The sequence below is a fragment of the Myxine glutinosa genome, chromosome 9, assembly GCF_964187855.1.
Source record: "Myxine glutinosa chromosome 9, kmMyxGlut1.1, whole genome shotgun sequence".
NCBI classification, from domain to species: domain Eukaryota; kingdom Metazoa; phylum Chordata; class Myxini; order Myxiniformes; family Myxinidae; genus Myxine; species Myxine glutinosa.
In genome coordinates, this window is record NC_136269.1 from 36,258,633 (window position 1) to 36,286,083 (window position 27,451).

General features: G+C 43.6%; 1 long non-coding RNA gene across 1 annotated transcript; it reads right to left on the bottom strand.

Annotated features, from left to right (window-relative positions):
• Positions 1-923: 923 nt before the first annotated feature.
• LOC137418429 (uncharacterized) lies at positions 924-3,510 on the bottom strand. The gene is made up of 3 exons (XR_010982627.2): positions 1,661-3,510; positions 1,415-1,529; positions 924-1,301 (listed from the first exon to the last, which is right to left on the bottom strand). It is a non-coding gene; the product is annotated as an uncharacterized LOC137418429 (long non-coding RNA).
• Between the last annotated feature and the right edge of the window lie 23,941 nt (positions 3,511-27,451).

The following is a 27,451-nucleotide window of genomic DNA, read 5'->3' on the forward strand; positions in this document are numbered from 1 at the left end:
GTGCTTTCTAGAGAAGCCAAGCATCTCTTTATGGTAGTCCCCTGACATATCTCTGCCTATTCCTGGATTATTGTTTTCGCCGCTGTTAATGTAACTTCTAAAGCAGTTTCACAACAAGTGTAGTACGTAACCCTTCAGCAACAGCAAAATGCAACGTCTGTCCAACAGCATCTATATAATAATAGCGTAAGGACTCGACTTTGTTATCCCTTTTACGCAGCACCCAGTGACCCGATGCCCACGGCACTAATGGATTTACGATCTACGAACCGCGCTCTTTGTTTATCACCTACAGCCATACTCGAAAAATCTGAATTAGCCGACGTTGGGGCCCCAAAGCATCCGATTAACTGCCGATACGACGCCATCTTACGACGCCATCGTATTGGCGTCTGCTGGGCGAAGGCGAAGCAAGCCTTCCGCTGATTGGACAGGCGAAGGCGAAAACAAGCCGTCCACTGAGTGGACAATCCAGAGCATGCATTTGTGCCGGTGTCGGCGATCGTTGTTCATATACGCACTCTTCATTCTCATCTTTCTTCCTAACTCTTACTCGGACAAGCAAATCCCCTATGCCATCCATAATGGTACACTCTATCCATACACCACATCCTCCCTTCCGTGGATGTTCCATGGGTTTCGGCTAGTTATAACAAAAATACCATAGGTCCTGGCCCACAATGGTATTTTCATTCAAAGTCATCAATGTGAAAATACCATCAATGACTGTGCGCAAAGCAAAGCTTGTTGCCTTAATCTACCGCACTCATTACGTGTTGTCCCAGGTCAGGTCAGGCTGCGTCAGATTAATGAAGGAGAACAGAGCTCAAGGTTCCATGAGAAATGTGGACCATTATAGTATTTTTTTTTTTCCTTCTTATTCCTCCTTTTTACACTTAATGATAACAGAAGACAAGTTTGTTGAACGTGGTTTTAATTCGTTATCATGGCTGCACAGGTGAACGATTTTGTACCTGCTTTTTGAGTACATGATTCACAAAATCAAGCACTCACCTCAGCCATCAGCATTGATTGTTTTCCCTTTTCCAATGATATCACCTTGGTGCTCCATTTCAATGCGTCCTGTTTCTCTTTTTTCAACTTTGACCGTACTTCCTTTATGCTTTCTAGTTTTGATAACAGTATTTCCCTGTAAACAGTGAAGGTTGAGGCTGTAGTACAACAGCAGCAATTGTACAATAAAATAGCCTATTGTGATCTCGTGTTGCCCATATTGCTCTTCCTGTTGAATCTTTAGTTTGATCTCCTTTTTTTGTGACTCGTAAATGCTTTGTGTGACTCTGAAAAGGCATACGTCAAAAGGTTAGATCGACAGTGATATATCAGTGATATTGAGGCAACGACATTGATAAGACAATGACAAAAAGTGCGAAGGTCTCCCTTTAAAACTCACTCAAAGTCTTCCTCTAATTGTATGATGTCCTGGTCCGTCCGTTTCTTCGGCTTGCTGTGTGAGTTTTTGCTGCCGGTCCATACTTTTTTCCAGATGTGCTTTGGAGAACGTCAGTCTGATGGACAAATGGAGAAAGGCACAATGCTGGCACACATAGATGATGTAACGTCTGAGAATGGTAGAATTAAAATGGACATCAAACAGATGTCCTCTCGGGAAAGTGGGGACAAAAGAGTTCTTCCTTACATTGTGACAGCCTCGTGTCTTTTGGCCAACTCATTTTGTTTTGTCATTTGGACGATGGCAAATTCCTGTTCTCGTTCGACCCTCAACCCCTCAAGGGAATCATAAACCACTTGGGCCACCGCAATGCTGTCCTGTACCTGAAATAGGTCGAAGCATTCATGAACTTTAGAGGAAACTCAACTGCAATGGAATTCAAACATGCTGCAAGTATACTTACAAAGAAATACCTTTTCAACGGCTTTGGTTCGATCTTCAATTTCTTTGCTGCAAATGTTTTTCTGCTTTTCTAAATCAGCACGCAAATTTGACCTGGAGTACAATAAAAATAGTTATTTGATCATAACAAGGCAATTTAATGCAGGAGGAGGCCATTTGGCCCATCATGCTTGCACTGCACCAGATTAAATGATTCCGTTAGCCTAAGGACTTAATTTGTTTGAGGGGTTGTGGGGGTAGTGGGGATGAGAAAAGTGTTTTTTTGGCGTTATGTATTTATTTTTAAAGAAAGAGTTTAGCACGCTGGCTGGGTAAGGTGGTTTTAGGGTGAAGAGTATAAAACGACCACACACTACCCCTTGATGAGACCCTCTTACAGACATCACAATCAGCGCAGATGTGCACAATCACCTATCCTTATTCAAGCCACCTAAAAGTCCTGCCAAAATCCCTGTACCTCTCTATTCCCAATGCCTCCCGGTGCCGATCGAATTCCAATATAAACTTATTTACTCTTTCTGCTGCCACTACCTTTCTAAGGAGATCAATCATTGCATCAACACCTCTGAGTGAAAGACTCTTGCCTTACTACCATCTTCTTCACTATCAGGCTATCTTTGTGTTGTCTATGTGTTGCCTTTAAGGCATTTAGTTAACTTTCTAAATGTCATATGTAAATAATTTAAATTATTTCGAGTGGAAAATGAGAAGTGAATAGTTTACTTAAATACTTAACAAAGTCTTTTGTAGGATTTGTATTAGTTTCACTCATGTGATGCAACGATGTCACTTCCTGTTTGGTCACTTACTGTTTGGCTCTTCCTGTTTGGCCCTTCCTGTTTGGCTCTTGCTGATTCTTCTGAGGCAAGAGATAGACATGTGCTGCATGATCCCAGTGCAATCCATTTGCATCCATTGTCAATCATCGTAAAGCAATGCTGTAAGTTGGTTTATTTGACATTGGACATGTTGGGGTTCATGTGTGGGTGATTATTTCATTGAAAATTACGATTTATAAGATGTTTTAGGAACAGTTTATTTACAATTGTGTACGGGCTCACAGCACTGCCATTGCCCTTGGAGGCTGGTTCCTATAGTGCAATATTCTTATTTACATCCACAGTCACGTGAAAAAGTAAGTACACCCCATGTAAAGTTTTGACTTTTTCAACATATTTCAACATACAGCTATTTGATCTTCATTTCAACAATATTGACAGATAAAGGTGATATAATATAACAAATATCATGAAACATTTACATTTTGTAGTCCATTCTATAATTTATATAAACATAAATGCAAATTTCGCATGTGGAAAAAGTAAGTACACCCCTACATTTATCAATACTTCAAATACCTAAAATTAGAATCAGGTGCACCAGCTCTGGTGCAAATGATTAGAACATCGTTAGAGAGGATCTTGGAGGAACCTGTCTTATTTAAACCTCAGACATTTAGTTTGGTTTGCTCTTTGTTGTTGAAGTGTGTGGCGTCACCATGCCTAGATCAAAAGAGCTCTCTGAGGCCTTCAGAAAGAAGGTTATAGATGCCTACGAGTCTGGGGAGGGATTTAAAAAGATCTCCAAACAATTTGAAATCAATCATTCGACTATCCGGAAGATCACCTACAAGTGCAGAAGATTCCAAACAACTGCCAACTTGTTCAGGCCAGGCCGCCCCAGCAAGTTCAGCCCGAGAGCAGACCGCAAGATGCTGAAAGAAGTCTCAAAGAACCCCAGAATGTCATCACGGGACCTACAGATAGCTCTTGCCACTGTTGATGTCAAAGTGCATGAGTCTACCATTAGAAAGAGGCTGCACAAATTTGATGTACATGGGAGGTGTGCCAGGAGGAAACCTTTGCTGTCCAGAAAGAACATCAGGGCAAGACTAAAGTTTGCCAATGAACACCTAGGACAAAGACCAGCACTTCTGGAACAATGTGCTCTGGACAGATGAGTCAAAGGTAGAGCTATTTGGCCACAGTACCAGAAGACATGTTTGGTGAAAACCAAAGATGGCATTTGACCATAAGAACCTGAAACCAACTGTAAAGCATGGTTGTATGTTGGTTTTGGGCAGCTTTGCTGCATCAGGGCCTGGGCAGCTCACCATCATAAAATCCACTATGAATTCTTCATTGTACCAGAGGGTGCTTGAGGATAATGTGAGGCCATCTGTCGGAAAGATGAAGCTCAACCGAAGATTTGATTTGATTTGATTTGACCAAGGCCTTCATCCAATTGTCGTTGACTTGCCTCCTCACTCATCATGAGTATGGAGCAAGTGTTGATGTGATGTTGGTTTGACCAGCAAGATGTGGAACAGGGATGCCGGATGCATCCGCAATAATGATGTTGGGACCATGGTACTCAAGTTGTCCATGGTCCATACCAGGAGCAACCAGCAGACTTGTGCACAGCTGTTGTGAAGAAAAGGCACAGCCGCTCGCTTGTAGCTCCATGCTGGCTCCCCGGAAGTTGGTGAAGTAATAACACCCATCACCGCATCCCGTGGAAGTTGCAGGTAAACTGTCGTCGTCCTGCCATTGCTGACGTAATGAATGTAGGTGAACAAAGTAGGTGATCGCCCTTCTTTCATATGTTGCAGTGTGATCCAGGCCAATGATCACATAAATCTCCCTTGGTGAAGGGAAGCATCCATCTCCAAGTTACAAAGGAGAATGTCTTCATCATTCTTTGAGAAGGAGGGTGTATGCCAAGATTAACTTCATTTTTAGCCACAAATTTTCTTTTTCGAACTTCTTTCCAGTTGTCGTTATCACTCCATTTGAAATGGGACCTGGTCTTTCCTTTACTCAGCCACATTTATATCTGCTCGCCACACAGATTGAATCAGATGGGGTACATTGTAACATTAAATCAGTATATTTTAACTAATCATGTATATCTTATAACAGCTTCACACAAATAATATTCAAATCAGGTATATGTTTTATACTACTAAACTAAGAATAACATCCACAATTGCTTTCAGGTTCATATAATTCAAAAATTAATCTCATGCAGGTATTTTAACACTACTCAAAGAAATAAATGCATTATTAGTTGAGTGTATATAAGTAAAATCACAAACAGGAATATCTAATTCCCAACAAATCTTGCAAACAGCAAACTATGCATAATGTATTATTAGCATAGTCCTCCCCACTTTTTTTCTTTTAATCGTGTAACTTATGGTGATATGAGTTCACTAACTCGTAAAACGGACACAATTCACAATGATTTGTTATGCCCTTATCTTAGCTCTACTGTACTCATTTGCAACATCACTTGATTCAATATGTGTGGCAAGCAGATATAAATGTGGCTGAGTAAAGGAAAGGCCAGGTCCCATTTCAAATGGAGTGATAACGACAACTGGAAAGAAGTTCGAAAAAGAAAATGTGTGGCTAAAAATGAAGTTAATCTTGGCATACACCCTCCTTCTCAAAGAATGATGAAGACATTCTCCTTTGTAACTTGGATATGGATGCTTCCCTTCACCAAGGGAGACTTATGTGATCATTGGCCTGGATCACACTGCAACATATGAAAGAAGGGCGATCACCTACTTTGTTCACCTACATTCATTACGTCAGCAATGGCAGGACGACGACAGTTTACCTGCAACTTCCACGGGATGCGGTGACGGGTGTTATTACTTCACCAACTTCCGGGGAGCCAGCATGGAGCTACAAGCGAGCGGCTGTGCCTTTTCTTCACAACAGCTGTGCACAAGTCTGCTGGTTGCTCCTGGTATGGACCATGGACAACTTGAGTACCATGGTCCCAACATCATTATTGCGGATGCATCCGGCATCCCTGTTCCACATCTTGCTGGTCAAATCTACTTTGGCTCACAGCAAGAGTGGCAAGAATGGTAGATGCAAAAGCAGGGTCAGTTTGTGACTCTGCCCAGCTATCACAACAGCGGAAAATCCTACGCAAAATAGTGTAGGTGCTATGAAGACATCAGAAGAAAATGTTTCATACCTGAATTACAAACACGAGTGATCAGCCCCTTCTTTTCAAACAAAAAGTCAACATTTGTCTCGAAGTAAAACGTATTGCCAAATGTTGCAGATGTTTTTATTATTTTAATGGTGAACTGAAATTATTGTGGTTTGGTAAAGATGAAGTGTTGTATGCTTTATGCAAATGAAGTGAATTGCACTATTAATATGGAAAGAAAAATGTTTTGTGATCATATTCTTCCAGAATGACGGTGTATGCCTTAATGAATGGGAAAATTGGATTACCAAATTTGTGGGTCGAATATTAAATAGGTTGATGTTTAGATTAATGAATAATATAAACAAAAAGAAAAAAATGAGGAATTGTGGAGGCATATTTATTTATTTATATTCTCCTTCGCTCGTGTTAAAATGTGTTTTTCTCTGAAATGAAGCTTGGAAAATTCTTGTTCGGAGAGGTCAGGAAGGAGTGACCTATAGGATAGATAAAAAAGGTGTTTTCTCACGTTAACTGTGACAGCTGTCTAAGATAGCCCTTAGGATTCTCTAAGATACAACCTAGACTGTTCCACTGTCTGAGCCGAGAGAGTCTGCTCGGAGACTTACATTCCATACCATATATGGGAGTAAAGATTAAAAATATAAGGAAGATGGGACTTGGAGAAGGAGAGTTGCACTGGACGAAGGAAGATCATGCCACGACCGGCCGAACGAAGCTTTGTTAAAGAATAGCTCGTTTAGTATGGTATTTTACCTTGCATCAGTTCGTAATTCCCTACCCTTCCTTTTGAGTTAAATAAACCGAATATAAGAACAAAGTGGAGTCTTCCATTCTTCTTTAAATAAGAAAATAGAACTCCACCACAAGGCCAATCCGCCCCAGCAAGTTCAGCCTGAGAGCAGACCGCAAGATGCTGAAAGAAGTCTCTAAGAACCCCATGTCATCACGGGACCTACAGGTAGCTCTTGCCACTGTTGATGTCAAAGTGCACGAGTCTACCATTAGAAAGAGGCTGCACAAATTTGATCTACATGGGAGGTGTGCCAGGAGGAAACCTTTGCTTTCCAGAAAGAACATCAGGGCAAGACTAAAGTTTGCCAATGAACACCTAGGTAAAGACCAGCACTTCAGGAACAATGTGCTCTGGACAGATGAGTCAAAGGTAGAGCTATTTGGCCACAGTACCAGAAGACATGTTTGGCGAAAACCAAAGACAGCATTTGCCCATAAGAACCTGATACCAACTGTAAAGCATGGTGGTGGAAATATTATGGTTTGGGGGCAGCTTTGCTGCATCAGGGCCTGGGCAGCTCACCATCATAAAATCCACTATGAATTCTTCATTGTACCAGAGGGTGCTTGAGGATAATGTGAGGCCATCTGTCGGAAAGATGAAGCTCAACCGAAGGTGGACCTTGCAACATGACAATGACCGTAAACATACCAGTAAATTCACCAAGGAATGGCTGAAAAGAAAGAAATGGAGGTTTCTGGAATGGCCAAGTCAAAGCCCCGATCTAAATCCCATCGAGATGTTGTGGGGGATTTGAAACGAGCTGTGCATGCAAGAAACCCCTCAAACATCGCACAGCTGAAAGAATTCTGCATGGAGGAGCGGGCAAAAATTTCTCCCAATCAATGTCAGAGACTGGTAGACAGTTATTAGAAACGCCGACTTGAGGTTGTTTCCGCCAAAGGGGGCAATACCACCGATTAGAGCCAAGGGTGTACTTACTTTTTCCACATGCGAAATTTGCATTTATGTTTATTTAAATTATACAATGGACTACAAAATGTAAATGTTTCATGATATTTGTTATATTATATCACCTTTATCTGTCAATATTGTTGAAATGAAGATCAAATAGATGTATGCTAAAATATGTTGAAAAAGTCAAAACTTTACATGGGGTGTACTTACTTTTTCACGTGACTGTATGTACAATGGAAGAACGACACTGAATGTATTTTTTGTATTGTTTTATTTACTGTTTTTACCACAACATCTTGATGGAGAAGAGTGACAGTAAATGGTGAAACTTACTACGACTCTGTCTTCATTAAATACGGTTTAGCTTGGTGTTTAGTCGGTTCCAACACTGCACGAGAACATTACAGTAAAAAAGCAGCAATCGATGTTTTGAAGTGGTCGAGATGGCGGCAATTCATCTGTATCCAGTGCTTGGAGCAGTAAAGCATCGTCATATTCGGGAAGTGTGGCCCGTGCCTGGGCCAAAGCAGAAGCTGCCAAGGTGAGATCGTCATACGCTAACCAAGAGGCTAAACTGAAAATAGAAAAGGCTGCGAGAGAAGCAGAAAGGATCACAAGAAATGCTCAAAATCAGTTGGAAACAGTAAGAATAGACACAGAGTTGGAAATGCTAATGCTACATCGAGAAGCTGATGCGGCCGTGGTGGAGGCACAAGTGCTGGAAACTGCCAAAGCAATTTATACTGTAGCTGAAAATGAAAAATCAGAATCAGAGAGGGTTAAAGTTGAACGCACCAATGATTACGTCCAATCACAAATTGACCTTCAGTGTCGTTCATCCTCCCCACTCTTATCGGCCTTACCTGTCGCTTCCCCATCCCACGCAGTATCACATGACAGCTTCGTGACATGGTGTCCACCTGTGGAAGACATTTCACAATTACAACCTATCAACAACAAACAAAAGTCTGAAAAAGCTGACAGTGTGCACTTACCTGCACCAAACTTACCTGTTCCGATTGAAGTTGAGACAAAGTCTGAGATCAAAAGAACAAACCCCATCATAAACGTACATGCTCAGTCATATGTTCCCCGACATATTCCTCCAGCTAGCAGACCACCTCTGGCGGAGCCTTTGGCACAGTATTTGGCACGATGAGACCTTGTCAATTCAGGACTGTACCAATTCGATGATAAGCCGGAGAATTACCGTGCATAGCACTCCTCATTCATCAATGCAGCTGGCGAAGTTCAGCTGACAGCAACTCAAGAATTGGACCTCATGACTAAATGGCTGGGAAAGGAATCTGGCGAACAGGTGAAATGCATACACTCAGTGCATGTCAGCAACCCCGATCTGGGTTTACGCAAAGCATGGGAGAGATTACGTGAGTGCTATGCTGCCCCTGAAATCATCGAACAGTCACTGTTTCAGCGTTTGGACGGTTTTCCTACGATTCAAGCCAAGGACCACTCCAAATTACTTGAACTTGGGGATTTGCTTATGGAGATCCAAGGCGCCAAAGAAGACGGATATATCACTGGCTTAGCATATCTGGACACTTCCCGTGGAATTGGACCAATCGTGGACAAGCTTCCATATGGGCTTCAGGAGAGGTGGGTGTCTTCTGGGTCATCATACAAAGAAGGGAACGATGGTCGCTTCCCTCCCTTTAAGTATTTTTGCAACTTTGTGTGCCATGAGGCGAAAAGGCGAAATGACCCCATCTTTATTTATCAAAGCAGCACCACAACACCCACAAAACCAGACAGATAAATTGTGAAAAATTTTAACACCAACAAACCCATCTTAGTGCACAAAACGGATGTTTCTACAACCAATGATGACCCTAACAAGAACTGCCCATTACACAATAAACCCCACCCTCTTAAAAGATGCAGAACCTTCAGAAACAAACTCCTCGACGACAGAAAGGCCTTTCTCAAAGAGAAAGGAAAATGTTTCAAATGCTGTTCTTCGATCTCCCATCTTGCCAAAGACTGCAAGTCCTCCGTGGAGTGATATGAATGCGACAGCACCAATCATGATGCGGCCATGCATCCTGGCCCATTACCTCAAACCTTCAAGGCTCCTCCAACGTCACAAGAGAACGGCGGGGAGGGAGAAGTTCATTCTAACACGGCTGTTGTCAGAACAAACTGCACAGAAGTTTGCGGTCCAGGTCAGTGGAGTGGCTCATGCTCAAAGATCTGCCTCACAAAGATATACCCAGAGGGTTCCAAGGACATGGCCATCAAAGCCTACAGTCACGTGAAAAATTAAGTACACCCCATGTAAAGTTTTGACTTTTTCAACATATTTCAACATACAGCTATTTGATCTTCATTTCAACAATATTGATAGATAAAGGAGATATAATATAACAAATATCATGAAACATTTACATTTTGTAGTCCATTGTATAATTTAAATAAACATAAATGCAAATTTCGCATGTGGAAAAAGTAAGTACACCCCTACATTTATCACTACTTCAAATACCTATAAATTAGAATCAGGTGCACCAGCTCTGGTGCAAATGATTAGAACATCGTTAGAGAGGATCTTGGAGGAACCTGTTTTATTTAAACCTCAGACATTTAGTTTGGTTTGCTCTTTGTTGTTGAAGTGTACGGCGTCACCATGCCTAGATCAAAAGAGCTCTCTGAGGCCTTCAGAAAGAAGGTTATAGATGCCTACGAGTCTGGGAAGGGATTTAAAAAGATCTCCAAACAATTTGAAATCAATCATTCGACTGTCAGGAAGATCATCTACAAGTGAAGAAGATTCCAAACAACTGCCAACTTGGTAAAGCCAGGCCGCCCCAGCAAGTTCAGCCCGAGAGCAGACCGCAAGATGCTGAAAGAGGTCTCTAAGAACCCCAGAATGTCATCACGGGACCTACAGGTAGCTCTTGCCACTGTTGATGTCAAAGTGCACGAGTCTACCATTAGAAAGAGGCTGCACAAATTTGATCTACATGGGAGGTGTGCCAGGAGGAAACCTTTGCTTTCCAGAAAGAACATCAGGGCAAGACTAAAGTTTGCCAATGAACACCGAGGCAAAGACCAGCACTTCTGGAACAATGTGCTCTGCACAGATGAGTCAAAGGTAGAGCTATTTGGCCACAGTACCAGAAGACATGTTTGGCGAAAACCAAAGACAGCATTTGACCACAAGAACCTGATACCAACTGTAAAGCATGGTGGTGGAAATATTATGGTTTGGGGCAGCTTTGCTGCATCAGGGCCTGGGCAGCTCACCATCATAGAATCCACAATGAATTCTTCATTGTACCAGAGGGTGCTTGAGGATAATGTGAGGCCATCTGTCGGAGAGTTGAAGCTCAACCGACGGTGGACCTTGCAACATGACAATGACCCTAAACATACCAGTAAATCCACCAAGGAATGGCTGAAAAGAAAGAAATGGAGGGTTCTGGAATGACCAAGTCAAAGCCCGGATCTAAATCCCATCGAGATATTGTGGGGGGATTTGAAACGAGCTCTGCATGCAAGAAATCCCTCAAACATCGCACAGCTGAAATAATTCTGCATGGAGGAGTGGGCAAAAATTTCTCCCAGTCGATGTCAGAGACTGGTAGACAGTTATAAGAAACGCCTACTTGAGGTTGTTTCTGCCAAAGGGGGCAATACCACGTATTAGAGCCAAGGGTGTACTTACCTTTTCCACACGCGAAATTTGCATTTATGTTTATTTAAATTATACAATGGACTACAAAATGAAAATGTTTCATGATATTTGTTCTATTATATCACCTTTATCTATCAATATTGTTGAAATGAAGATCAAATATTGGTCTTCCGTTTCCGGTCTTGCTGGCGAGGGTTCGTTTTTTCGCAGCTCCACACGCTCTCCATCGAAATAGTCCGGTTGCCAAATCCAATTTTTTGGCTGAACCTGGAAATTTTATGCAAAGTTTTTTTTTTTATTGATTTTGGTAGCCTAGGGTCTACTCTTTCAGAATCTGCCGGGTGCACTCCGTTCACCCTTGAGTGTTTTGAGAAATTCAAGATGGCGTCCAAGAAAAGTCCGGCAGAAGTATGACTGAACCTGGAAATTTTATGCAAAGTTTTTTTTTTTATTGATTTTGGTAGCCTAGGATCTACTCTTTCAGAATCTGCCGGGTGCACTCCGTGCACCCTTGAGCGTTTTGAGAAATTCAAGATGGCGTCCAAGAAAAGTCCGGCAGAAGTATGACTGAACCTGGAAATTTTATGCAAAGTTTTAGTTTTTGATTGATTTTGGTAGCCTAGGATCTACTCTTTCACTGAGAATCTGCCGGGTGCACTCCGTGCACCCTTGAGCGTTTTGAGAAATTCAAGATGGCGTCCAAGATGGCTGTCGTTTCAGATAACTCCCTATAACTCCGGTAGTATTTGACCTAGGATGATAATTTTGGTGTCCAACCGTATGTTTTGAGGGGCAAGGTATCCATTGAAACCATTTATTTGACTGGTTGGGGATTGCATCATATAGAAATGCAATATGGCCGCCAATATGGCTGCCATCTATCTATAATTCCAGTAATCTCTGTGTGCATGTGTGTGTGTCTGTGTGTCTGTGTGTTTGTAGGAGTAAGAGTGGACTTAGCCAAAAGGAGTAAGACTGCCAAACTGTGGGTGGACATGTTAATCAAACCAGTGTTCCTTATGATGAGGTTTGGCCGAGCTGAGCGGGAGGCTGATTGGCTGTTGCATCTTGAGGCATGCAAACAAATGCTTCCCTATTTCTTTGCCGCTGGCCATGTGCATTATGCAAGGTATGGGTTGTGCTACCTAAGGGCAATGGAAGCCCTCCCAGAAGAGGTACTAGTCCGGTTCATGAAAGGGGAGCATGTGATGAGGCACCAGCGCGGGCTATGGAATGGCCTGTGGAGTGATATGTTTATAGAAACTACTTTCATGAGATATGGCCATGCCCCAAATGGCATCATAGGAATAACATTGAAGCCGGATACGCTCAAGGTCTGGGCATTTAGTCTTCATACATGTAGTACTGTGGAGGCTGCTCTGGACGAAATGCTTGGAGACTCTGGAGACCAAGGAAGTGAACATAAGGAAGAAAAGAAGGCACGGATAGAGAATGACAACAAGGACCGAGAAGCCATAAGGAGGAAGCTTCAAAAATGTATCGATCCACTTGATCCCGAGAAACATCCACAGGATCTAGTGAACATTGCAACTGGTCTACATGGAACCCCGGCAGTGAATGTGCAGGACGCTGTGCAGAAAGGATTCGAACAGATGTGCGAATTTGAAGAGAACTTACCTGATGGCTTACATGAAACAATTCACAAGACCGTGACTACCATGGTGGCTACAAAGAAACATGTGAATGTGGGAGGTAGTAAAGTGTACGACATGAATGTCATCTACTCCAGGGTCATAGGCCAACAGTCTAGAAGTGGGCGTGATGTTGACATAAAAGATGTCCTATCCTACGAATTGGCCCCAGTACCAACGTCTATGTTTGACCCCACAGGAGAAATGAGAGCTGCAACATCAAAGTCTTCCTTAAAGCGACAGCTTCTGGTTGAGGTATCTGCTCGGACAACAGCAAGTGAAACTTCAGTAGTTGTGATTGATGGTTCAGCCCTACTCTGGGTGATTCCTTGGCCTGCAGAGGGCACCACTACACACTACACAAACAACTTGAAACACGCCATTGCCAAGAGACTAAAAGTTGGGGACGTTCACCTAGTGTTCGATCGGTACTACGATTACAGTACTAAGAGTGTCACCAGAAGTGCTAGGGCCACTGGAGTTAGCCGAGTCCACGAGCTGCAGTTGAACACCAAGTTACCACCTCAAGAGACTGTGTTGACGGTGACCGAAAACAAGAAGCAGTTGATAAACCTGATTGTCAAACTTCTGATTGAAGACGAGTCATTCCATGAATACACCCAAAGCCACAAGTTGATAGTGTTTGGTGAGGACGCTGCCCCATTTGAGATCAGCCATGGTGGTGTAGTGATCAGAAGGGCGGACCTTTCAACTAGTCATGAGGAAGCGGACAATATCATTGTCCAACAGGTGCTGCTGTCTGCTCGAAATAATGAAGAGAGTGATATAACTGTGATATCTGATGACACTGACGTTTTCATTCTCTTGCTTCATTATTATCACGCTGGAAGCATGAAAAATCGTATCACCATGGAATCACCAATTAAGGAACGAACAGTCATTGACATTGGAAAAACCGTAGAGAAGCATGTGTCTTTTGTGAATGAACTCCTGCCAGCCCATGCTCTTACTGGGTGTGATACGGTAGCATGCTGCTATGGGGTTGGCAAAGGTACTGCATTGAAGGTTCTGAAAGATGGTCACTCACTGTCACTTTTAGGGGTCATTGATTCTCCCATAGAATCAGTGATTGCGCAGGCAACCACATTCATGTCAGCCTGTTACGGTCAATATTCTATGAGTAAATCAATGTCCGAAACACGCTGGAAGATGTGGGCATCCAAAACGGGTCGGGCCTCCGCGGTACCACCAAAACTTTGTTCCCTTCCTCCTACAAGTGAGGCATTTAAAGAGAATGTAAGAAGGGCCCATCACCAAGCCATTGTGTGGCGTTCACTGGAAGACAGCAATCCACCTGAACTTGATGCAGAAATGTACGGATGGGTAAAACACTCGAAACTGAAAACGCCACAACCGGTCCTCCTTCCCGCAAATGTTGAACTCGCCCCAGAAACTGTCATGCGTATGATCAGATGTGGATGCAAGAGTGACAACCCCTGCAGAACGCTTTCTTGCAGCTGCAAGAAGGCTGGTTTGAAATGTACAATATTCTGTGCTTGTTATGCTGCAGGTTGCAGCCAGACTCTTACTTAGCATTTTAATTCAATTGAACAATGTCACAGATTCTTGTGATGTAATTCATATGCATCTGTTTTAATCACTTAAATGGATTCTTTGTCCACGAAACATATGGATAGACACCAAAATTATCATTCTAGACCAAGTGAATGTATTTGAATAAAAGTGAATACAAGTGAATTTGTTTGTTTTTGTTTGAAATTTGTAATATGGCAGCCATATTGGCGGCCATATTGCATTTCTATATGATGCAATCCCCAACCAGTCAAATAAATGGTTTCAATGGATTCCTTGCCCCTCAAAACATACGGTTAGACACTAAAATTATCATCCTAGGTCAAATACTACCAGAGTTATAGGGAGTTATCTGAAACGACAGCCATCTTGGACGCCATCTTGAATTTCTCAAAACGCTCAAGGGTGCACGGAGTGCACCCGGCAGATTCTCAGTGAAAGAGTAGATCCTAGGCTACCAAAATCAATCAAAAAAAAAACTTTGCATAAAATTTCCAGGTTCAGTCATACTTCTGCTGGACTTTTCTTGGACGCCATCTTGAATTTCTCAAAACGCTCAAGGGTGCACGGAGTGCACCCGGCAGATTCTGAAAGAGTAGATCCTAGGCTACCAAAATCAATCAAAAAAAAAACTTTGCATAAAATTTCCAGGTTCAGTCATACTTCTGCCGGACTTTTCTTGGACGCCATCTTGAATTTCTCAAAACCATCAAGGGTGCACGGAGTGCACCCGGCAGATTCTGAAAGAGTAGATCCTAGGCTACCAAAATCAATCAAAAAAAAAACTTTGCATAAAATTTCCAGGTTCAGTCATACTTCTGCCGGACTAAAATCGAAGTTAAGTAATTGTTCCCATTTTGTATTTTCGTTAAAACTGTATTTATTTTATGGTGTATGTACGTATATTGTCCCGACAAAGATTTTCGGTGCAAATCTTTCATACCTGTATTGAAAATCGTGTTAATTTGTGTCGTCTTGAGGCCTTGTACAGTGTACACTGTACAACCTTGAAGCTTTGTTTTTCTCTCAGCGGTCTGTCGTTTGTGATCCAATAACTTTCGTTCTCTGTTTTCCCAGTCTTTCCACCCCAAAGCCTACTTCCTTATGTAAATCTCAACTCAAAAAAACAAACAAAAAAGACATTACCTTCTCTGTGCTCATTCGTTTATTCATTCTTATTCGTTCGTTCGTTCTTCGACCACGTGTTTCTTCCCCATTTCCCCAGATAGATTGTCAAATTTCAACTCGTTATTTTATCGTCCATGCGATATTGCTTGATTATAGTTAGTTTTGGTTTGAATTTCCTGTAACTCGTAATTAATTAATCGTGTTCTGCTCCTCGTGTGTGGCCTTGTAGTTGTTCCCCCGTCGGTGTTTTGTTAACTTAAGCGTGTTTTGCTTGGCTCTTGGTTTTTTCCCTTCTACCCCGAACATAATACTCTGTCTAACGTTCTAAATCCCCACCCCCCCCCCCCCCCCCAAAAAAAAACAAAAACATTTCTTTTCTTTTCTCCACGTGTACTGTTGTCTCATCCTGTATTTTCTGTCCAGGTGTGCTGTTCGCCCCGCCCCCATTATCTCCTTGCCATCCACCATTTGCCCTGTTCACGTGACTCGTGGTGGTCCCTCTCGGCTCTCCCCCCGTTGGTATTTTTGTGCATATAAGATTGTTCACAGTTCTGTTTAATATTATTTAAATATGTTTAACCTTTCCCCTTCTGTGTTTTATTCAGTGGTATATTACAACACGCTGTTTTTCTTCCTATTTAAAAGGCTTTTCTCAATTTCCTCTCCAACTCATTCCACTTCAAAAAAAAGAAATTCAATATCTTATACGTCTCCCTCACTACATGGTCTAAATTCACATTCATTCCATCCCTCCTCCATCGTTCTGAATCGGATTGCTAACTTGAAAATCACAACAAACCCAATTTGTTATCAATGTTCGTCTTTCATTAATCATCCACTTTCTAAACTCCCCTCTTGCCCCTCCCATCCAAATCCCCCCCCTTGCACCTACACTCTTAAACTCCCCCCTTGCCCCTCCACTCTTAAACTCCCCCCTTGCCCCTCCACTCCTGAACTCCCCCCTTGCCCTTCCCCTCCTAAACTCCCCCTTTGCCCCTCCCCTCCTAATCCCCCCCCCTTGCCCCTCCACTCCTGATCTCCCCCCTTGCCCCTACACTCCCCCCTTGCCCCTCAACTTCTAAACTTCCCCCTTGCCCCTTCCCTCCAAAACTCCCCCCTTGCCCCTCCCCTCCTAAACTCCCCCCTCACTCCTCCCCTTCAAAACTCCCCCCCAATCCCTCCCATTCAATTCTCCCCCCATACCATTCCTCTCCAATTCTCCCTCCTCCCCCCTCCTCCTCCAAGCTGCCTCCTCCCCACTTCGTCTCCCTTCTATCTCATACCTCCACCCCCCCAAACCTTCTACTTTCCTCTGCCCCCCCTCAAACAACCCCTCACTGTGCCTCATCCCTTCACCATCAAACCTTTCATCCTCCTCATCCTTCCCTTTCTTGGAACTCTTCTGCAACATCTGACACACTATCAACTGCTCTCCCTACCTCCCCCTCTCATCCTTCATCTTACCCTACTCCTCCCCTCCCCTGTCCTGTACCCGATGCTCCCCCTCTCTCTTCATTAACGGTATGGACCTCAAACATCCGGGGCCTTCGCTCAAACCTGACTGATCTCTCCATACAGGTTGCTTCTGGCAATCCAGACTTGATCTGCTTAACAGAGACTTTCCTCCTTCAAGATGTCTCTGATTCCTTAATATCTCTTCCTGGTTACTCCCTCCTCCGGTATGATAGACCTGAGCCTCGGCCTGGTGGTGGGGTGGCTATCTTTGTCAAAAACTCTCTTCCTCACTCTCCTTGCACTGCCCTCTGTCCTCCTCACCCGCAGGAGTACCTCTGGTTACGGCTTCCTCTCCGCTCCCACCTTTTGCTCATATGTGTTCTGTACCGTCCCCCAAACAGTGATGACTCCATCTACATTTCACTGTCTGACAACATGGACCAACTTCTATCCACTCATCCCAACTCTCTCTTCCTCATATGTGGTGACTTCAACTGTCATCATGCCACCTGGTTGGGTGTGGGTTCCTCTCTCACCAGTCATGGCACCTCAGCAAAGGACTTCTGTGACTCACTGGGATTGACACAATCTGTCAATTTCCCGACCCGGATCTCAGCCAATGGAGTATCTTCTCTTCTAGACTTGGTTATGACAAACTTCCCTGCTAATGTCTGCTGCTCTTCTTCTGCTGGTTCTTCTGATCATGTGCTTGTCAAAGTGGACATCTCTCTGGCCATTCTCAGAGAGCCTCCTCAGCGTCGACGAGTCTGGCATTTCACTCAGGCCGACTGGGACGGTCTTCAAGCAGCCATCAATCGTCTGGATTGGTCTCCCATCTCCACTGCCTCTGACATCAATTCTTCCTGGGAATTCTTCCAAAGCAAACTGATCTCTCTCATGCACAGATTTATCCCATCTCGCCTTCAGTTGTCTTACCCTTCCTCCCGTCCATGGTACACTGAATCCTGTGGTGAGGCAGTTGCCCTGAAACAACTTGCCATTGCCTCTTGGAAGGCTAATCCAACTGAAGGCAATCTCAGTTCCTTCCACCAAGCTCGGAACAAGTGTGTGTCTACCCTCAGGAGTGCCAGGAAGCACTATCTCTCCTCACTCAAGAATGAACTCTCAAACCTGTCTCCTTCCTCCAAACCCTGGTGGCGTCTTGTCAAATCCGTTTCTGGTGTTTGTTCCCCCTCCACCCCCTCCCTTACCTCAAATGGCCACACAGTTGACATCGCACGTGACAAAGCCGAATGCCTCAACTCTGTGTTCACCTCAAAATCCTTAGTCCCAAACCCATCTCTCTCTGTTCCCACCTTTCCCAGTCGAACCCAACTGCTCCTGGACTCTGTGTCCTTCTCTCCTGACAAGGTGGAGGAGTTTTTGTCAAACCTCGACTCTGATTCTGCAACTGGACCAGACGGCATCAGCCCACGGGTCCTAAAATCCTGCTCTGCCGCTCTATCTCACCCTCTCTCTGTTCTTTTCACCCTATCTTTTGCTCAAGGTCATCTGCCAGCATCCCGGAAAGCAGCTAACATTACCGCTTTACACAAAAAAGGTGCAAAAACAGATCCTTGCAACTACAGACCAATCAGCCTGCTCCCAATTATCAGCAAAGTCATGGAATCCATCAATGCTTCGGATATGAAATATTTCCTCTTCTCCAATGGCTTGATCTCTGATCATCAATTTGGTTTCAGACCAGGTCACTCTACTCTGGACATGCTGCTTCTGCTGTCTCAGCAATGGATGGAGGTCCTCAATGCCAAACAGGAAATCAGAGCTGTCTCCCTTGACATATCACGGGCCTTTGATACGGTCTGGCACCCAGCTCTGCTCACCAAACTCTCCTCCTATGGTATCCATGGAAATCTCCATGCATGGCTTGCGGACTTCCTCTCTGGTCGTAGTCAACGTGTGGCCCTGAATGGATTTCTCTCATCTCCCCTTCCTGTTCAGGCTGGAGTTCCCCAAGGAAGTGTGCTGGGCCCTGTGCTTTTTCTGGTCTTTATCAATGATCTCTCCGACTCTCTGGAAAATCCTCTCTATCTCTTTGCTGATGACTCCACTCTCTGCCGCTCCAATCCTCTTCCCTCAGATCGGCAGTCTGCAGCCTCCTCACTCTCTGAAGACCTGGACAAAATCACAGACTGGTCAAACAAGTGGAACATGTCTTTCAATCCTGAAAAATCTCACTCTCTTACTATGTCTCTCCGAAAAGATCGACTGGACAACCCTCCCATCTACTTTCTCAACAATCCTCTCCAAGAAGTTCTGTCGCTCAAGCTTTTGGGTCTCACTATCTGCCATGATCTTTCTTGGGAAAACCACATTTCCAAGCTGGCCTCCAAAGCCAGTCGCCGACTGGGCATCCCCCGTCGTGCGAAGTCCTTCCTCGGCACACCTGAGCTCCTCACCACATACAAGGCTTTCATCCGCAGCTCAATGGAATACTGTTCTCCCCTATGGGCTGGTGCTCCTGCCTCACACCTGGCTCGGCTTCACGCTGTTGAATCCAAAGCTTTCAAAATCATTGGAATCTCCCGCGATGAAGCTATCTCTGAGGGCCTTTCACTCACTCACCGCAGGCAGGTAGGTGGTCTTTCTGTCTTCTACCGACTCCTCTCCGGCCTTGCTCCCCCAGCTCTCTCTGTGCTCTGTCCCCCAAATATTCCTACAGGTCGCACAAGATCTGCCAGCAACCCTCTGATGGTTAAACTGCCGAAATCTCGGCTCTCTGCTCACCTTCACTCTTTCATTCCTCTTTTCTCCCGCCTCTGGAACAAACTCCCACACTCCCTTCAATCCCTCTCCTCCCTCCAGGTCTTTAAAACAGCTGTTCACCACCATCTCTTATCTTCCCCCATCCATAACCTTGATCTTTTCTACCCCCACTAATTCACCCCAGATCCACCTTGTTTGAAATTCCAACTTCTTTCCTGGAAATCCTGGCAGTGTCCATATGTTTATACCTCTCCCACCCCCCCCCCCCCCCCTTCACATGCCTCTCCCCCAAAGCCCTCTCCCTCCCACAGATCTCTCGATGTCTCCATGTCTCTCGGTCCCTGCTCTCAAATGTTGTGTTTGTGTCCTTCCCCCTCTCTCCCCATCTTGTCTACCGCTCCCGATGTTATTTGTTTTATGTGTCTGTTTGTCTTTCTGTGTGATTAATGTTCGTTCTTTCACGAGCCTCGATCTTGTATACAACAAAAAAAAAAAAAAAAAAAAAAAAATAGCTGTATGTTGAAATATGTTGAAAAAGTAAAAACTTTACATGGGGTGTACTTACTTTTTCACGTGACGGTATGTAATTCTGGACGACCAGAGCAATCGCTCATTAGCCAGACCAGAGTTGTTCGAGATGTTCAGTGTGGAGAGCAAAACATTCTCATACCATCTCAGAACTTGCTCTGGCATCGTGGAAACATCTGGCAGGGGGGCAGAAGGATTTCAGATCGAGTCACTCGACGGCAAAGTTTTCATCTCTCTCCCACCACTCATTGAGTGTCCTCAGATCCCGAACAATCGGTCCGAGATTCCAACGCCAAGCACAGTTCTACACCAGTCTCATCTCCTTCACATTGCCAAACATATGCCAGAACTGGACACAGAGGCAGAAATACTCGTGCTACTTGGAAGAGACGTCCTTAGGGCACACAAGGTCAGGCAGCAGGTCAACGGACCACATAACGCCCCCTTTGCCCAACGTCTTGATCTGGGCTGGGTAGTAATAGGAGAGGTGTGCCTGGGTAATGTACATAAGCCAACAGTCAACACGTTCAAGACCAATGTGCTGGACACTGGTCGCCACTCAATTTTTCAACCATGTACAAGCTTCATGCATGTCAAGGAGACGCAACAAAGCTTTAACAGGCCTGGCAAAGCACATGAGAGGATGCTGGGACAGAGTGTTCAGCCGTACTGAGCATGACAACAAACCTGCTCCATCAGTGGAAGACACTATCTTCTTAGAGATAATGGACAAAACGGTCCAGAGGTACCTCAGTGAGCAGGGATGCAGCTGGGAATTCAACCCGCCTCATGCTTCTCATATGGGAGGCTCTTGGGAGCGCATGATCGGCGTGGCCAGAAGAATCCTTGATTCAATGTTTCTACAGCAAAACACTCGCCTGACTCACGAAGTGCTTTGCACATTAATGGCAGAGGTCACAGCCAACAGGAATGCACGACCACTCCTACCTGTGTCTGCGGATCCGGAAAACCCCTTCATACTCTCACCGTCCATGCTCCTTACACAGAAATCAGGAGTTTCACCTCCTCCTGAAGACTTCTCGGAAAAGGACCTGTACACAAAGCAATGGAGACAAGTTCTGGCTCTTGCAAACCAGTTCTGGACCCATTGGAGCTGTGAATACTTACCTTCCTTGCAACAGAGACAGAAGTGGACAATGCCTCGCAGGAACCTTCAAGTTGGAGATGTAGTTCTGCTTAGGGACAAGCACACCGCCCGCAATTGCTGGCCCATGGCCAGGATCATGGCCACATTCCCTGGAAAGGATGGACATGTAAGAAAGGTTGAGGTGAAGACAACTGACCAAGGCAATGTCAAAACCTTTCTGAGACCAATTGCAGAAATTGTTCCACTTCTGCCTGAAGACTGATCTAGAGACTTCTATGTTCTGGACCTGCATAAGTTCTTAGTGACCTCACATAGGTCAGGCGGGGAGTGTGTTGCCTTTAAGGAATTTAGTTAACTTTCCAAATGTCATATGTAAATAATTTAAATAATTTCTAGTGGAAAATGAGAAGTGAATAGCTTACTTAAATGCTTAACAAAGTCTTTTGTAGGATTTGTATTAGTTTCACTCTTGTGATGCAACGATGTCACTTCCTGTTTGGTCACTTCCTGTTTGGCTCTTCCTGTTTGGCTCTTCCTGATTCTTCTGAGGCAAGAGATAGACATGTGCTGGATGCTCCTAGTGCAATCCATTTGCATCCATTGTCAATCATCGTAAAGCAATGCTGTAAGTTGGTTTATTCGACATTGGACATGTTAGGGTTCATGTGTGGGTGATTCTTTCATTGAAAATTACGATTTATAAGATGTTTTAGGAACAGTTTATTTACAATTGTGAACGGGCTCACAACACTGCCATTGCCCTTGGAGGCTGGTTCCTATAGTGCAATATTCTTATTTACATCCATGTACAATGGAATAACGACACTGAATGTATTTTTTGTATTGTTTTATTTACAGTTTTTACCACATCTTGATGGAGAAGAGTGACAGTAAATGGTGAAACTTACTACTACTCTGTCTTCATTAGATATGGTTTAGCTTGGTGTTTAGTCGGTTCCAACACTGCACGAGAACATTATACTACCCCTTGATGAGACCCTCTTACAGAGATCACAATCAGCGCAGATGTGCACAATCACCTATCCTTATTCAAGCTACCTAAAAGTCCTGCCAAAATCCCTGTACCTCTCTATCCCCAATGCCTCCCGGTGCCGATCGAATTCCAATTTAAACTTATTTACTCTTTCTGCTGCCACTACCTTTCTAAGGAGATCATTCATTGCATCAACACCTCTGAGTGAAAGACTCTTGCCTTACTACCATCTTCTTCACTATCAGGCTACCTATGGCCTCTGGTCCTATCACTCTCTATTCTGCTGAATAACTCATGTCGGTTCTTATATACTTTTAAAGGCTGGCGGACTTCCTCTCTAGTCGTAGTCAACGTGTGGCCCTGAATGGGTTTCTCTCATCTCCTCCTCCTGTTCAGGCTGGAGTTCCCCAAGGCAGTGTTCTGGGCCCTGTGCTTTTTCTGGTCTTCATCAATGATCTCTCTGGCTCTCTTGAAAATCCTCTCTATCTCTTTGCTGATGACTCTACTCTCTGTCGCTCCATTCTTCATCCCTCAGATCGGCAGTCTGCAGCCTCCTCACTCTCTGCAGACCTGGACAAAATCACAGACTGGGCAAACAAGTGGAACATGTCTTTCAATCCTGACAAATCTCACACTCTTACGATGTCTCTCCGAAAAGACCGACTGGACAACCCTCCCATCCACTTTCTGAATAATCCTCTCCATGAAGTTCTGTCACTCAAGCTTTTGGGTCTCACTATCTGCCATGATCTTTCCTGGGAAAACCACATTTCCAAGCTGGCCTCCAAAGCCAGTCGCCGACTGGGCATCCTCCGTCGTGCGAAGTCCTTCCTTGGCACACCTGAGCTCCTCACCACATACAAGGCTTTTATCTGCAGCTCAATGGAATACTGCTCTCCCCTCTGGGCTGGTGCTCCTGCCTCACACCTAGCTCGTCTTCACGCTGTTGAAACCAAAGCATTCAGAATCATTGGAATCTCCCGCGATGAAGCTAACTCCAAGGGCCTCTCACTCACTCACCACAGGCAGGTTGGTGGTCTTTCTGTCTTCTACCGACTCCTCTCTGGCCTTGCCCCCCCCAGCTCTCTCTGGGCTCTGTCCCGCAAATATTCCTACAGGTCGCACAAGATCTGCCTGCAACCCTCTTATGGTTAAACTGCCAAAATCAAGACTCTCTGCTCACCTTCACTCCTTCATTCCTCTTTTCTCCCGCCTCTGGAACAAACTCCCTCACTCTCTTCAATCCCACTCCACCCTCCAGGTCTTTAAAACAGCTGTTCACCACCATCTCTTATCTTCCCCCATCGAAAACCTTGATCTTTTCTACCCCCGCTAATTTCACCCCAATTCCACTTTTTTGAAATACCAACTTCTGTCCTGGAAGTCCTTGGTGTCCTTGTGTTTTATACTTTCCCCCCCGCCCCTCTCCCTTCCCACGCCTCCTCCCCCCAAGCCCTCTCCCTTCCACACATCTCCCTGCTCTCAAATGTTGTGTTTGTGTGCTTCCCCTTCTCTCCCCATCTTGTCTTCCGCTCCCTCTTTTTATATATTTTGTTTGTCTGGTTGATTTGTTTGTGAAGTAAATGTTAGCTCTTTCACGAGCCTCGATTCAGTATACAAAAAAAAAAGAAAAAAAAAAAGATGTAGGCTTCAGCCAAATGGGTGATAATGGTCGACTTTGGTTGTGTTTTAAATGATCCAATTTTCAGAATTTAACTCCTATTAGTATTACCATTTAAAGGAAATACCGCATGCTATGCCAACCATGTATACATTTTAGTGCATTTAATTGATATATTATAAATAAATATAAAAGGAGCTGTGCCTGGCTGTTTGTTTGTCGTGTTATAACTTGGGAACGGATTAACTATGGTGGATTCGGGTAACTCCGGAATGTTTGTGATCCAAAATAAATAAATAAATTTAATTTTTTTTATGGGAACATGGACACGCATGTCAAAACTGCAAATGCAAACACGTGACATTGGTTATCCCTGCACGGAGAGCAGGATCTCCCAGAAATCCCTCTTTGTTAACTTGAGATCTGATCTCAATGAAACCACTCTCAGGAAGTAAACATTGCAATTCAGCATCGAAAAAGGCTGTGATCAATATTCCTTTAACACTCTCCCTATACACGTCCTAATTTTATTTTTCCCCATTTCTTTCATTTAATGTCTTTTTTAACACCAAACAACAACAACCTTTTTAAAAATTATTATTACGCAATGATTGGTGTTCCCATCAGTGAAGCGACGGGTCCTATAGGCTAGTTTAATATTATTTAAGCAATTTGAAGTCAGCATCATTATTGGTTCTCAAGTTATATTATTGGAGTTTGAAAAGGAAAATATCTAAACTTTGATTCAAGTCTGTCAAGAAAATGAATTCGATTTGAGAACCTCACAAAGAAACAACAGTTTGATTATCATTATGAACTATACAAGCATAATACTGATATTAATGACATACATGAACATTATATATACTATTCATGTATACTAATGTGTATGTAACACATTATATTATGCAATAAAGTACATACTACTGTTTGATTAAAAATATATTGTACATTTTTAATTATTCACTAACATTTATAAAATGGAGGAACAACTGAAAGTTTTAATCAAATGCACGCCTGGCTGTCTCCTTGTTTTCCATATCTTATCAAAACTCTCATAAATTAACCAAAATCTAATAAGCTTGTTCTTGTCACCTGCCCAACTCATCCGCCTCGCACTTTTGCATTCCACTGGCTACCTATAGTTTTTGTATCGCTTTCCATCATCACCCAAATGTGCTATTTTTGATGCTATCACTGATAGTATTGATATGGCTCTGTTTCGACACCCAACTGCTGATATTATGGTCTTTGGAGACTTTAATGTTCATCACAAAGAAAGGTTAGTTCACTCTCACAGCACAGATAGATGTTCCTGGTGTCAGTGCATTGAACTTTGCTATGTCACATGACCTTACTCAGATAATCTCAGCTCTGACTCAAATTCCTGATTGACCTACTGATAACAGGTATCTTCTTGATCTGTTTTTGTGTTCAAATCCTGGGGATTGTACTGCAAAAATTATCCCCCCACTAGGAAATTCTGTTCATGTCAGGAACCTTGTCTTCTCCTTCCCGTGACCATGCCTGTACCACTCTCAATCAGGACCTACACTAGAAAGTGTGAAGAACTGTGGAAAAGACTGGCTCGGTACTTTCAACCAAAAAGACCCACTTGTTGTCTGTGTCTGGTTCAACATCACCTTGTTTTCCGACCCTATCTATGTATTCTTCACCTTTGCAGGAACTTCCTGTTATCCATCTACTCAGATTGAATATAAGCTCAAACCTCAGCTGGGAAAAGTACATCTCTGGTATAGCATCTCTGCTTATTTCGTGCTCCAAACTTTTTTGGATACCTCTCGTATTCTCTTTTAATTGAAGTTTGCCCAAAACAAGGCTGAATCCACTGATTTGTAAAGGATTAAGAAGAAAAAGAAGAGGAAAACTGGAAAAACCTTTACCTAGTCCTGAAACAAGGATGTTTTCCAGCAGATATAACAATGTCACACAATTGAAGAATGGTAAAGAAAAAAGTAAATGAATGAATGAATGAATGATCGTTTTAAGGCCATTTCCCCCGCTAGAGCGGGGGTTAGCCTTGCGGGCCCCATGACAGTCATGGTTCCCTGTTTGAGGCAATGTTTTTTTTTTTTACGGCCGGATGCCCTTCCTGACGCGAACTCTTGGTCGCCTCTTACGATGCGCAGGGATACGGTGTACCTATTCTAAACTGGGGTGCACACCGGGATCATTCATCCCAGCAAGCTGGTACTCAATTTGCCGACCTCGGAAGGATGACAGGCTGAGTCAACCCCCCTGGCGTTAATTCAGCGATCGATCGGGATTCGAACCCAGGATCCTCGGATCCCAAGGCTGCACCCTAACCGCTAAGCCAACACCAGGCTAAGCCAACACCAGGCTGTAAAGAAAAAAAAAATGAAAAAAAAAGTAAAGAAAAGTAAAGTAAAAAGTAAATAAAATACGAATAAAGAGCTTGGGACTCAACATAGATTTCGACAAGACAGATATTTCCTGTTCGAAATCAAGGTAAAGTAATTATTTATTTTGAAAGTTTAGACATTGTCTACAAATATTCACTTCCATTCAGAATATCTCTTATGAGGTCGTGTTTTACAATCTGAACTTGTCCTTCATTCATCCAGCTGAAAAATATAAAAAACCTCAGCAGATAGATCATGTTGATAAGTGAACAACAACACACAGAAACCATTCATTTCAGTGAGGCCCGTGAAATGATGATAAACAACTGCGAATTGAAAGAATGCTGCTGTTTTTTTTCATCGAGTGTTCTACATTATAAGCGGAGTGAGGGGTGTGCATCGAGTAATAACACAATGCGGTTTTTCTTTTACACAGTTTTGCAATAACGTACTCCCTGAGAGCTGCAGTTACAAAACCACTGGGAGGAATTTAAATCAAATATTTCGTAAAACGAGTGAGCCGAGTGGCGGCCAAGTGGTCCTACTTCCTCCGAAGAAGTGCAATTCATCAGTGCAGATGTAATGTTGGTGAAAAGGAGAAATTTCACATTACAAGTAAATATATTTGAAACACAATTGGAAGCGAGGTACGGGAATGGCAGGACTCACCAAATTACAAATTTTTCTTTATCTTTCTATTGTTTGAATATAACGAGCAAAACGCGTGATTAAAAAGTTTGCCTTATTTTTTGACAATGCAATTACAAAGATTCACACCTTATAATAAAAACATTGGGCAATTCACTAATCAAATGCAGGCTACTCGAGCCTTTCTACCCCAGTTCTGCTGGCTAAGGGTGCAAGGACTAATAGCAGACTTTGCCTCTGACTTACGACTCAATTTTTTTATCACTGGCTTAATCCCGGCAGCACCACGAGTCTCAGCGGACTGGGAAGCTCAAATGCTATGCTGTCAATGAAAGCAAGGTGCATCTATAAGCTTGGGACAGTTATTGGATTTGAGGATGGATGGAACCAAATTGCTCTGTGCTGCTGGAAGCATCTCGGCGGTCCATGTCT